Consider the following 10,673-nt stretch of genomic DNA (forward strand, 5'->3'; position numbering starts at 1 on the left):
TTTGATCTCTTTATCCTTTTTCATCCAGTCTGTGACCTGAGGCACTGATCTTTATGCAAGGTGTCATTAAGCTTTCTGCTCTCTTATTCTTACTAAATTCAGTTCACCACAAGAACCAAGAGGAGACCAGAAATGGGAAGAGAGTGAAGCCAGGACATTAATACTAGGACTTTTCCCTACCTTTTGCTATGAGTTACCGATGTCTCTCTACGGGAGGCGAGATTGCTTTTGAGATAGCCTCTTCAGGTTATGTGACCACTCCCTTGATCTCCCTCTGCTCCCTGGTATTGCAAAGGCTAAGTACTTTGTTGCTGTTTGTCAGTTTTCCCTTTCCTTATGCACAACTTTGGAAATTGTCCATTTATTCAACTTTCTTTTATCAATTACCCTACTTTTATGTGCAAACTTTTCCAGATGAAACTTTACTATTGCAACTACTTAACCCGTGATGGGTTGTTAAAAACAAAGCTACAAAACAAGCTACAAAAACAAGCTAAGTTCATATCCACAAGAGTTAATCTTACATTCTAAACTAAAAATATTTTAAAATATATACATAATCTTAATATTTTAGGTTGAGAAATAATTCCAGGCTATAAATATACATCATCAAAAGTAGATCTAGCTTTTTTTTTTCTTTTTTTGGAGCAAGTTGCCCCGCCATAGCATGTGTTTGGAATATTCTGTTTTGTCCCCCAAATCTAATCACCTTTCTTTATCTTCCTGTGTGTCCTGTACCTGATGTTGTCTCAATGTTCCATTTGAGTTCCCTTGCTCTCTGCTTCTAGCAGATGTTGGTCAATGGCTAGCATCAACAGCCGATAAGAATAAAGTAAAAAGATACTTAGGGATGTTTATTCTGGATGCTCCTTCCCTGTAGTTTTTCAGTGCTAAGGAGGGTTAAAAGTTTCCCAGTATTGTGAGATGCTGGATGCTTCAGCATCCTTTGATGTTTTCCTTACCCCTACCCACACTTTAGTAAGCATCTTTTCCATAAATGCTATTCAGTTACCAATTGGTGTTTGTTATCACTTTCCTGCCGGGATTTTGAACAAGTTAGCATCTGATTCATCTACAAATTAATTTTTTAAAAAATATCATGTTTGCATCATAAAATAATGTAATAGTTTTCCTTTTTTATAGTAGGGGAGTAGAAAATTTTAAACTTATAAAATGGACACTTTTTGTATTCCATGGTCATAAAAACAATCTAAAAATTTTATTTTTACCCCCAAATTGCCTTAAATCTAAAATGCAACACATAATATTTCAAAAACAACAATTAAAGTATAAGCCAACGTGAACACAAACAGAGGATTCCTATCAAGGGAGTTGAGAGTTAGGATGATTGTATGTTCAGTATATGCAGAGATGTTTCATTTTACACAGTATCAAAATTAAATTCACAACAGTTTCCCTGTTCACTATATAATATACCCCACAAAGACAGTTAGTTTTATGGTCATTGTAATAATATGACAGTATTATTTTAATATATTAGGAAACATGATATATATTGTGTATTATTTAGAGCAATTTTAGGCTAAGGTAATTGTTGAAGTCAGAAGTTGGATTCATTCATCTTTCAAAGCTATCAAGAAAGTTGTTTTAGATTACATATAAGTTCTCCCCCAATATGGGTGAGTCTGTAATTCAGGGTGAATGTTCTACAAAGATATAAGGCAATATACTTATTATGTTAAATTTTTTTTTTTTGAAAAACAATTATGTACCCTTTTGTGGCATGCAATAAATTATGATGGATGCTAAAGTTAATTTCAAAAAGATGTAGATTTTAATGAAAAATGGATGTGTCTGTAATAAAACTTCTGAGGGTACACTAAATTTGGCATATGTTTAATAAATATAATATTGGGTTTGATATATTTCTAATTTTAGAACATCAAATGATTTAAAAACCTAGACCAGCTTAAAAAGTTATAAACTTTAACACTCCTATATATGAACTTTTATCTTTTATATAAACTAAAAAAATAAAAATTAAAAACACCCTACCTATATAAATGTTTGTCAGTTTCTTCTCCCCTTGTAGAGATGATGTTTTAGTGATTTTTTTTTTTTCCCCACAAACCACTTTTATTACCCTGTGGGTGGGCTGGACTGTGATGTTGGAGAACCCTGGGGGTGGGGGCTGCGGGATGCAGCTGAGCCTCTCCTGGCTCTGTCTGCCAGTCTAGGCCAGGTCGGGGCTGGTCAAGGGCAGGGAGCCCAATCTTGGGGGAAGAGGAAGAGAGGATGGAGAGGCCAAACAGGCCTCTTCCCCACCTCTTCACCCATGCCACAGCATTAAATAAACAAAAAGCAACTCTTTACAGCACAAACTACACAGGGAAGTCCTTCCTCCCAGCCCTGGGCGCACAGCGTGGAAGAGGAGCTCCGGAGGACGGGGTTGGGGCCTCCAGGGTCTGATACCACCCCAAGCCTCTTCCTAGCGCCATGGGGTAGGGACAGGCAGCTTTGAACAGAGGAAACAAAACTCCAACTTCCTCCAAACTCCTATGCAGGCAGGTCCATCTAGTCTGGTACTTCTGGTCCAAGGGTTTTCTGCTCCTTCCAAACCCTTCCTCAGGATCTGAGCTTAGCTGAGACTTCTCCAAGAGGAACTGGAGCCCTGGTCTCTGAGGCACAGTGGGCCTGGGAAACAGGCAAGAGTCTGGTTCCAAAGTTTTTCCCAGCCCAGCCCTCTGCCTTGGCAAGCAGGAAGCAGGGCCCAGTGAGAGCCGGCAAGACCCAGGCTCAGAGGGGCTGGGTGGTGTGGTTATAGACCAGGTGCTCCGTGTCCTCAGTAGTGGAAACAGTGGAGCTAGCAGTGGTGGGTGGTGGGTGGTGGGTGGTGGGTGGTGGGTGGTGGTGGTGGTGGTGGCTGTGGAAGCCCTTTCTCTGGTTCTTGAAGAAGCAGTAAGCTAGGATGGATACCACCACCACAATGCAGATGACCAGGAACGCTGCGACAGCCATCTCCACAGAGCCCGTGTTGGGAATGGGGTTTTCCCACCTCAGGCCAAACACATCCTTCTTGGAGATGCCGCCACAAGACTCAAGGCACTGCTGCTCTTCCTCAAACTTGTTCTTGTTGCCACAACAACCGCCATAGGTAAAGCGGGCACAGTGTTCGCTGAAGGCGTTGTAGTACCAGCGCGGGATGCTCTCCTTGCAGAGTCCTGTTTCTGCCAGGTCCACGCAGTGCCCTTTGTCACTGGGGAAATGGATGCGCTGGAGCTCGTCAAAGCCACTCGAGTATTTTTCACAGGTGGCCTCGTCGGAGGCGTCGGGGCAGTTGGAGGTGTCATCACACTCCAGGAAACTGTCGATGCAGCAGCCATTGCTGCAGCGGAACTGGGTGGGCTGACAGGTGCCAGAGCACACTGGATGGTGCCTTTCCGTGGAGGGGCCCTGGGGAAAAGTCGCCTGAGCCCCAGAGCTGCCTCTCAAAGGCCCTCCTTGCACACCCCGACAGGCTAGAATGCACTCTTGTTCCCGAAGGTAGTTGTTCTTGTTGCCCAAGCAGCCTCCATAAACGAAACTCTTGCAGATCTGCTCCATGGGGTCATAGTACCAGCGTGGGAAGGAGCCCCGGCAGCGGCCCACCTTGTTGGGTGCGAGGTAGTAGTCTTCTGTCTGCTTGGTGGACAGCACAGTGACTGTGACGTTGGCCGTGTCCTCTGGGTGGTCTGAGCTAGTCACTGTCAGCTGGAACAGGTAAGTGCCTTCCTTGAGTCCCCACAGTTCCACCTGGTTTGGGTCTTTCCTCTCTACCCTGACGTCCGTGTCACCCCGCAGCAGGCGCCAATCTGTGTTTTCCATATCCTTCAGCACCAGGGGTTCCTGGGGTTGTACCTTCAAGTCTATGCCCGCCCAGGTCTTGGGGATTCCAGACCCTCCAAAGCCCTGGGTCTGCAGCTGGCGGTAGGAGCGGTATACTTCCCTCGTTAGGTAGTTGATGAAGCCCTCCCTGGGCGCGAACTTGCACACGAAGTTCTGCTCGTAGAGGCAGTTGATGAGGAAGCAGGGGGCAATGGCGTCCTCCCCGCGGTCGGGCTGCAGCTCCACCAGCGCTAAGTTGCAGTTCTGGATGGTGCAGCAGGCGCGCACACAGTCCCAGCCCCGGCGCACGCTGGGGGGCTCTAGGAAGGTGGCTCCGTTGCTGACCGAGGCATTGGTGTCCAGCACGAAGGCAGGCACCCCAGGGGTAAAGAGGTTCAGGCAGTCAGCTCCCGCGGGCAGCCCCGGGGGCGCGGGCGGCGGCCCGGCCTGAGTGCCCTGGAGGCCCAGCGCGCACAGAAGCCACAAGGCGACGGCAGGGATGCGGGCCGGGGCGAGGCGGGTGCCGGCCATAGTCCTCGCAGGGGCCATCGCCTTCCTCTCCAGGGGGATCACCTTCAGAGCGTGGGCCTCTGGGTTCCGAGGGTGCTGGTGACCTGAGAGAAGGGAGGGGACAGAGGAGGAGACACATCTGATCAGCCGGGGAGACTTCGGAGGAGTGATTCTGCTTAGAGAAATATTTTGAATTTTCCAACAGTTATTTTAGTAGCCCTTGGGAGTCTAATCTGATTGGAGGAGGCTCAGCATTCCTTGTGTAATTTAAGAATAATTGTGACAAGTACTCTTTGACACATTATATTTAGTAAATGCCTTAAAATATTTGAAAGGTGTCAAAATATATCAGTCTATTCAAATACAAAACTCTGTCAAAGACTAAGAATGTAACAATGTGATGTAGTTCTTGAAGTTATAGAACAAATGGCTTTCACATGTTCATTTTTAAAATCAGTAGGAGTGTATCTTTAAATGCAATTCATTAATACATTCTTAAAATTAAATGCTGCTATCGTCCTATGTGAAAAAGATATTTCATTTCTTGTAAGTTTTTTCTCCCTTTCACTTTAGATGCATGAAATTAGTAATGACATTTATAATGCATTAAAAAGCTTTGGTCTTTAGAAAGACCTATATCCATTCTATGTTAAAGTAAAATAGTTCAAAATTAGATGAAAGCATCTAATTTCATTCTTTATATGGAGAAGTGTGCTGGTTTTCTATTTGTTGCTTCTAAGCTCCAAATTTGTTCTTTTTACCCACTCTGTTAAAAAGGAAAGTAGCTTTTTAAAAACAAAAATTTTGACAACTGACAATGAAACTGTGTCAGTGGAGGGTACTAGAGATATTAAAGCCTATTGAAAAAAGAAGAAGAACTCTGCTTCCTGGTTCTGATGTACTCACTTGGCAAGTTCCTGAGGCCTACATGGCTTCCCCCTGCACCGGGTTCCTGCTCTTCTCGCAGCTTATCCAGGGGACTTGGCTCCTGCAACACATTGCGGCCATCAATTCCCAGTGGCCACCAGCTCCCCTTGGCATCCAAATTAGGCAATTATATAGCAAAGAACCTCCAAAGAAGCTACTCATGAACAGCCTTCCCTGGCATACTTGAGGCAGACTTCCAGCCAGCTGCATTAACATGGTACCACAGCAACTTCTTTGCCATCCAAGAACCATAACCCTTTCTGAATTTTACTATATGAATTAATGAGAGGTTGGCCTTCAGTGTACGGACTATACCTTTATGAACCAAGATGTAAACACTTCTGGCTCAAGACATAATGGAGTTCAACTTATTTTGGGCCTGTAAGCAATGACATGGGAAGTGGAGAGGAGGTCCTGGAGGATATCTAGTTTCAGATTTTGCTAATGCAGTTTCTGAAAATACTGGTGCACTCAGATGTGATGGAGCAGGGCCTGCTTTTTCAGCCAAAGATGTTCTCAGAAATTTCAAGATTCAGAATTCTCAGTGTCATTCACAGCTACCCAAATATCACTCTCCCATGATACAATGTTTAAATCTCTTCTTAAAAGTATCTTCTTTAGGTTCTGAGGCACTCAAAATGTTTATTTTTTTCTGCTATTAAAAGCTGGTATCAGCCGGGCTATTGGCTCACGCCTGCAATCCCAGTAGTTTGGGAGGCCAAGGTGGGAGTTCAGGAGTTCAAGACCAGCCTGACCTACATGGTGAAACTACATCTCTACTAAAACTACAAATATTAGCTGGGCGTGGTGGCGTGCCTGTAGTCTCAGCTACTCGGATGCTAAGGCAGGAGAATCTCTTGAACCCGGGAGGTGGAGGTTGCACTGAGCCAAGATCATATCACTGTACTCCAGCCTAGGAGACAGAGTGAGACTGTCTCAAAAAAATAAATTAATTAAATAAAACAGCTGATATCTCGGTGGTATGTATTAAAAAATAATTTACACTTAAATTTTTAGGGATTTTGAGCTTCAGGTTGAAAGACATTAAATGGGAAAAATCAATTTAATAAGTTTATAATATTTTATAAAAACAGAGTTGGTCAAAATGAGAATATAAGAGAATGTATCATATATAATAAAGTACAATAAGGCTTAACTTAACATCATGAATAGGCTCTTAAAACTGTAACTTTAAGTGAAATGACATGTAATGAAACCAATTTTCCAATAGGCTAATTAATATAAATAAGAGCTAAGTATTTATAGCAAATTTTTGGTCATAAAATATTAAGATCACTACATATCTAAATAAATATCAAAATACATCTAATATTAAACATTAAAATAAATACAAGCTACACATACATTTAAGACATTTTTTTTAAAAAAAAAAAGCTAATTGTTTACCCAATTAGTCTAGCTCAGGGTCATGGGTGTCCAAAGCCTCTCCTGGCAACTAAAGGCACAAGATGGGAATCAGTCCTGAACAGGATGCCATCCCATCACAGGTCTCACCCACACTCATTCAAATTGGGATGTTGCAGAAATGCCATTTAACCAAATATGCACATCTTTGGGATGTGGGAGGAAAAGGGAGCCCTTGGAGAAAATTAATGCAAACATAAGGAAAATAGGCAAACTCCACACAGTCACTGGCCCTGGCTGGAAATAGATATTTTTTTCCTCATAAACATTATAACAAAACAACATTAAACAAAAAGCCATTAATCTAGGATCTGCTGTACTGCTTTGTTAAGTTTTAATATCACACACACACACACACACACACACACAGACATACACACAGAGCAGTAATTTAGCTTTACCCTAGATATTCATCAAAAGTCAACAATTTAGCTTTTTCTTTCAGCTGAGGATTTTGAAAACTGAATAACTTCCTTTTACAATTTTAATGTTATTTCTAGGATCCTTGAATTTGTGCCATGATCAATGATCATTTGATTGTGTGGAACACCATCATTTCTAATGAACATAATTAGAGAAAATTCATTTGATTCAATTTAATAAAGTCTAAATATTCAGTTTCATTGAATGTTTATTGTGAATATTCTATTTATATTTATTAATGTTTGTAAAAACTGATTTATATTTTGAAATTCTATGTATGAATTGCTTATAGATTGTAGGTATTATTGGAAGAATGCAATAATAAATCATGATATTTAATACATCTAATTAGAAACTAATAAATAGTTTTATATAGGTAAATAGGAAAATGTATTTCATGTTATGTAAATGAGAGGGTACATGAGATAGATACAGTAAATAAGAACAACTGAATGAATAGCATTATATAATTTTAAGTCAAAACTAGTTATAAACATTGAAATAATATTACAAAGCTAAATAAGATCAATTATATAGCATCATAACTTTAGTCACTACAGAATTACTTGGTATACTACTATTCACAAAGTTAACTAAAAGAGCCAAGATCCAAAATTACTTTAGCTATTTAATTCCATTTAGAACATGGGCTTTAGAGCAAATTGAAAACTTGTGAAGGAAAAATAACTCAAAATTAGATTAATTTCATAGAAAAATAATTAAAATTATATTATTGTTAAAAGAAAAACTTTAGGCAATTAAATTAAACAGAGTTCATTTGAGCAAATAACAGTTTATGAATCAGGCAGCATTCAGAACCAGAAGAGGTTCAGAAAGCTACACCCAGTAGCATGAGCAGCAAATGCAGAAGCAGAGAAATTACGTGATTAAACACAGCGAGAGCTTTGCTTTATTTCTGCACAATGTGATGAGGCATTTACCTTACTTGGGCATGTTCTGGTGGGAGGTTTCTAGTTGTATAATGCATTGGCTGGTTGATTGGTGGTGACTGACTGAGGCTCCCTTTTTATTTTCTTAGTTACAAGAAATGTTTTTTAAGTTAAGTCCTGGTTTTGCTAATACGAGAGTTTCTGCTACAGAGACAAGCAGAGAAAATCTCTGTATGTAATGGCCTCCTTCTTTTTTTTTTTTTTTTTTTTTTTTTTTTTTGAGACGGAGTCTCGCTCTGTCGCCCAGGCTGGAGTGCAGTGGCGCGATCTCGGCTCACTGCAAGCTCCGCCTCCTGGGTTTACGCCATTCTCCTGCCTCAGCCTCCTGAGTAGCTGGGACTAGAGGCGCCCGCCACCGCGCCCGGCTAATTTTTTGTATTTTTAGTAGAGACGGGGTTTCACCGTGGTCTCGATCTCCTGACCTTGTGATCGCCCTCCTTCTTATTTACTTTAACACTACTTTGAAACTCACATGGAGGAAAACTTCCAAAGTCATGTTCAATCACATCCATGAAAAATCATCTTCCATCTAGCTGTATTAAAGGTTACAAAACATTTGAAGAAGAGAAATATAAGATATTGAGAGAAATATAAGACAGCTAATACACAATGAACCGTAAAAAAATTTTACATGAGTTATGTTGCAGGATAATTTATAATTTTTATTCTATGGTAATTAACATTTAAAGAAATTATTGTCAAAATGACTGCTTACTGTATCAAAGAAAAGAAAGAAATTTGGAGGTACGTCAAGAAATGCCCTGTATATTTATTTTTGCCTATAACAAGTTCCATTTCCATTTGCCTATAACAAGTTCATCAATAATATTCACAGACTCAAATACAATGGTTTATCTCAAACTTCTTTTCTTCAACTTATTGTAAATATTAGATATAATATATTATTTCTCCTTGATATTTTTTTCTGTCTTGACTTTTGGGATCACACATACATACTACATTTTCTGTTTTCTTTACTGGTCACTATTTCTGAGGGTCCCTTGTTTAACCTTAGTTTGTCTCTCACTAACACAACATATATAATTCATTGGTAAATTCTTAAACTTAAAAAAAAAAGGCTTTCAAACTTTATACCATCAGCTTGCCCCACACTAGTCAAATCTACTATTATCTTTTGTCTGTGCTGCAATAAACTACAATGAGGACCTCTTCAACTCTTGCCTCCATCGCATTTCCTAACCAAAAGCAAAACAATTTTTTACTCCTTTGTTAAATATTTCTGAGTTTTTCACTATTCACAGTAGACAAATAAACAATAAACAATTCTGATCTTACTAGACCCCTTATGGCTTTAAGCTACGTTCTGGTACCTCTCTCCACACCATGTCCCTAATCCAATTTCTACCATTCTCATTCACTTTAACTCAACTCTTAAATAGCCTCTTTTTTTTTTTTTTTTTTTTTCCACCATTGACTTCTATAACAGGCAAAGTGACAGCACTGAGAACAAAAATTGGATTATGGTAGACTTCCGTCAAAACCCTGGTCTCAAAAACTTCTGTCAAAACTCTGGCCTCAGAGAAAACATAGTTCCAAATCATTGTTCTTTCAGCTACAATGGGGTTTATTGCCCATTTCATTCAAGTTTCTATTCAACATAGAGATCATCCCTGGCAGCCCTAAAAAAATACTTCCAAATGTACCATCTTTTAACCCAACTTAACTCTTATGTATTGAATATTAATTTTGCTCCTCTGGAATATAATCTCCATAAGAACGTGGTCTTTGTTAAGTTCACTGTTTTACCCTACCTCTCACAATAGTCTGTGGCATAAAAATGGGTATTAGGGTTGTATCAAGCAAGACATGCCAAAACATTGCTGTAACAATTTAATTTTTTCAAAAAGCTGCATTAATTTGTTTTAAGCAGAAAGAATAAAGTAAAATACAGATTGTATTAAGTTCCCTGTTGTAGAAGTCCAAATTGAGAAAAATTTGGAGGAGGGTAACAAGATGGAGAACTATTTACATAGGCAGGTGAAAGTTGGTAAAGATTAAAATTAATATCCATGAAAAGAGAGACAGGCAGAAAAGAGAGGATGTTGCTGTAGTCTGGAAAGTTATGTCCTCCCAAAGTTTATATTGTAAAACCCAATCCTCAGTGTGGTAGTATTAAGGAGTGGGGCTTTGGGGAGGTGATTAGGTCATGAGGGCAGAGCTCCCATAAATGAGATTAGTTATTCTATAAAAGAAACAGAGAGCTCATTCTTCCCTCTGCCACAGAAGGTTCTGTGGATGCCACAGAAGGTTCTGTCTGTGAGGAAGAGAACACTCACCAAAGAGAAAATTTGTTGATGACTTGAACTAGAACGTCCTAGTCTCCAGAACTGTGAGAAATAATTTTGTTTCTTGTAAGGTACCCAGTTTATGACATTTTTATTCAAGCAACCTGAACAGATTAAGACAAATGGTGATGATAAAATATAATGAACATACCTTGATAAATAAATAATTGGTTATAAACTCTCAAGGTGAAGAAAGTAATATAACATATTTCTGTTTTATGTAAATGTATTGATGATAGTATAAGAGAGGTATTGCAGGACATACAAGTTTTTTGAAATAGATAATAATATGAATATAAGTAATTGA

General features: G+C 39.7%; 1 pseudogene; it reads right to left on the minus strand.

Annotated features, from left to right (window-relative positions):
* Window positions 1-2,076: 2,076 nt before the first annotated feature.
* Window positions 2,077-4,495, minus strand: LOC135965514 (kunitz-type protease inhibitor 1 pseudogene; annotated as a pseudogene).
* Between the last annotated feature and the right edge of the window lie 6,178 nt (window positions 4,496-10,673).

This window comes from Macaca fascicularis, chromosome 10 (assembly GCF_037993035.2).
Source record: "Macaca fascicularis isolate 582-1 chromosome 10, T2T-MFA8v1.1".
In the NCBI taxonomy this organism is placed as follows: Eukaryota; Metazoa; Chordata; class Mammalia; order Primates; family Cercopithecidae; genus Macaca; species Macaca fascicularis.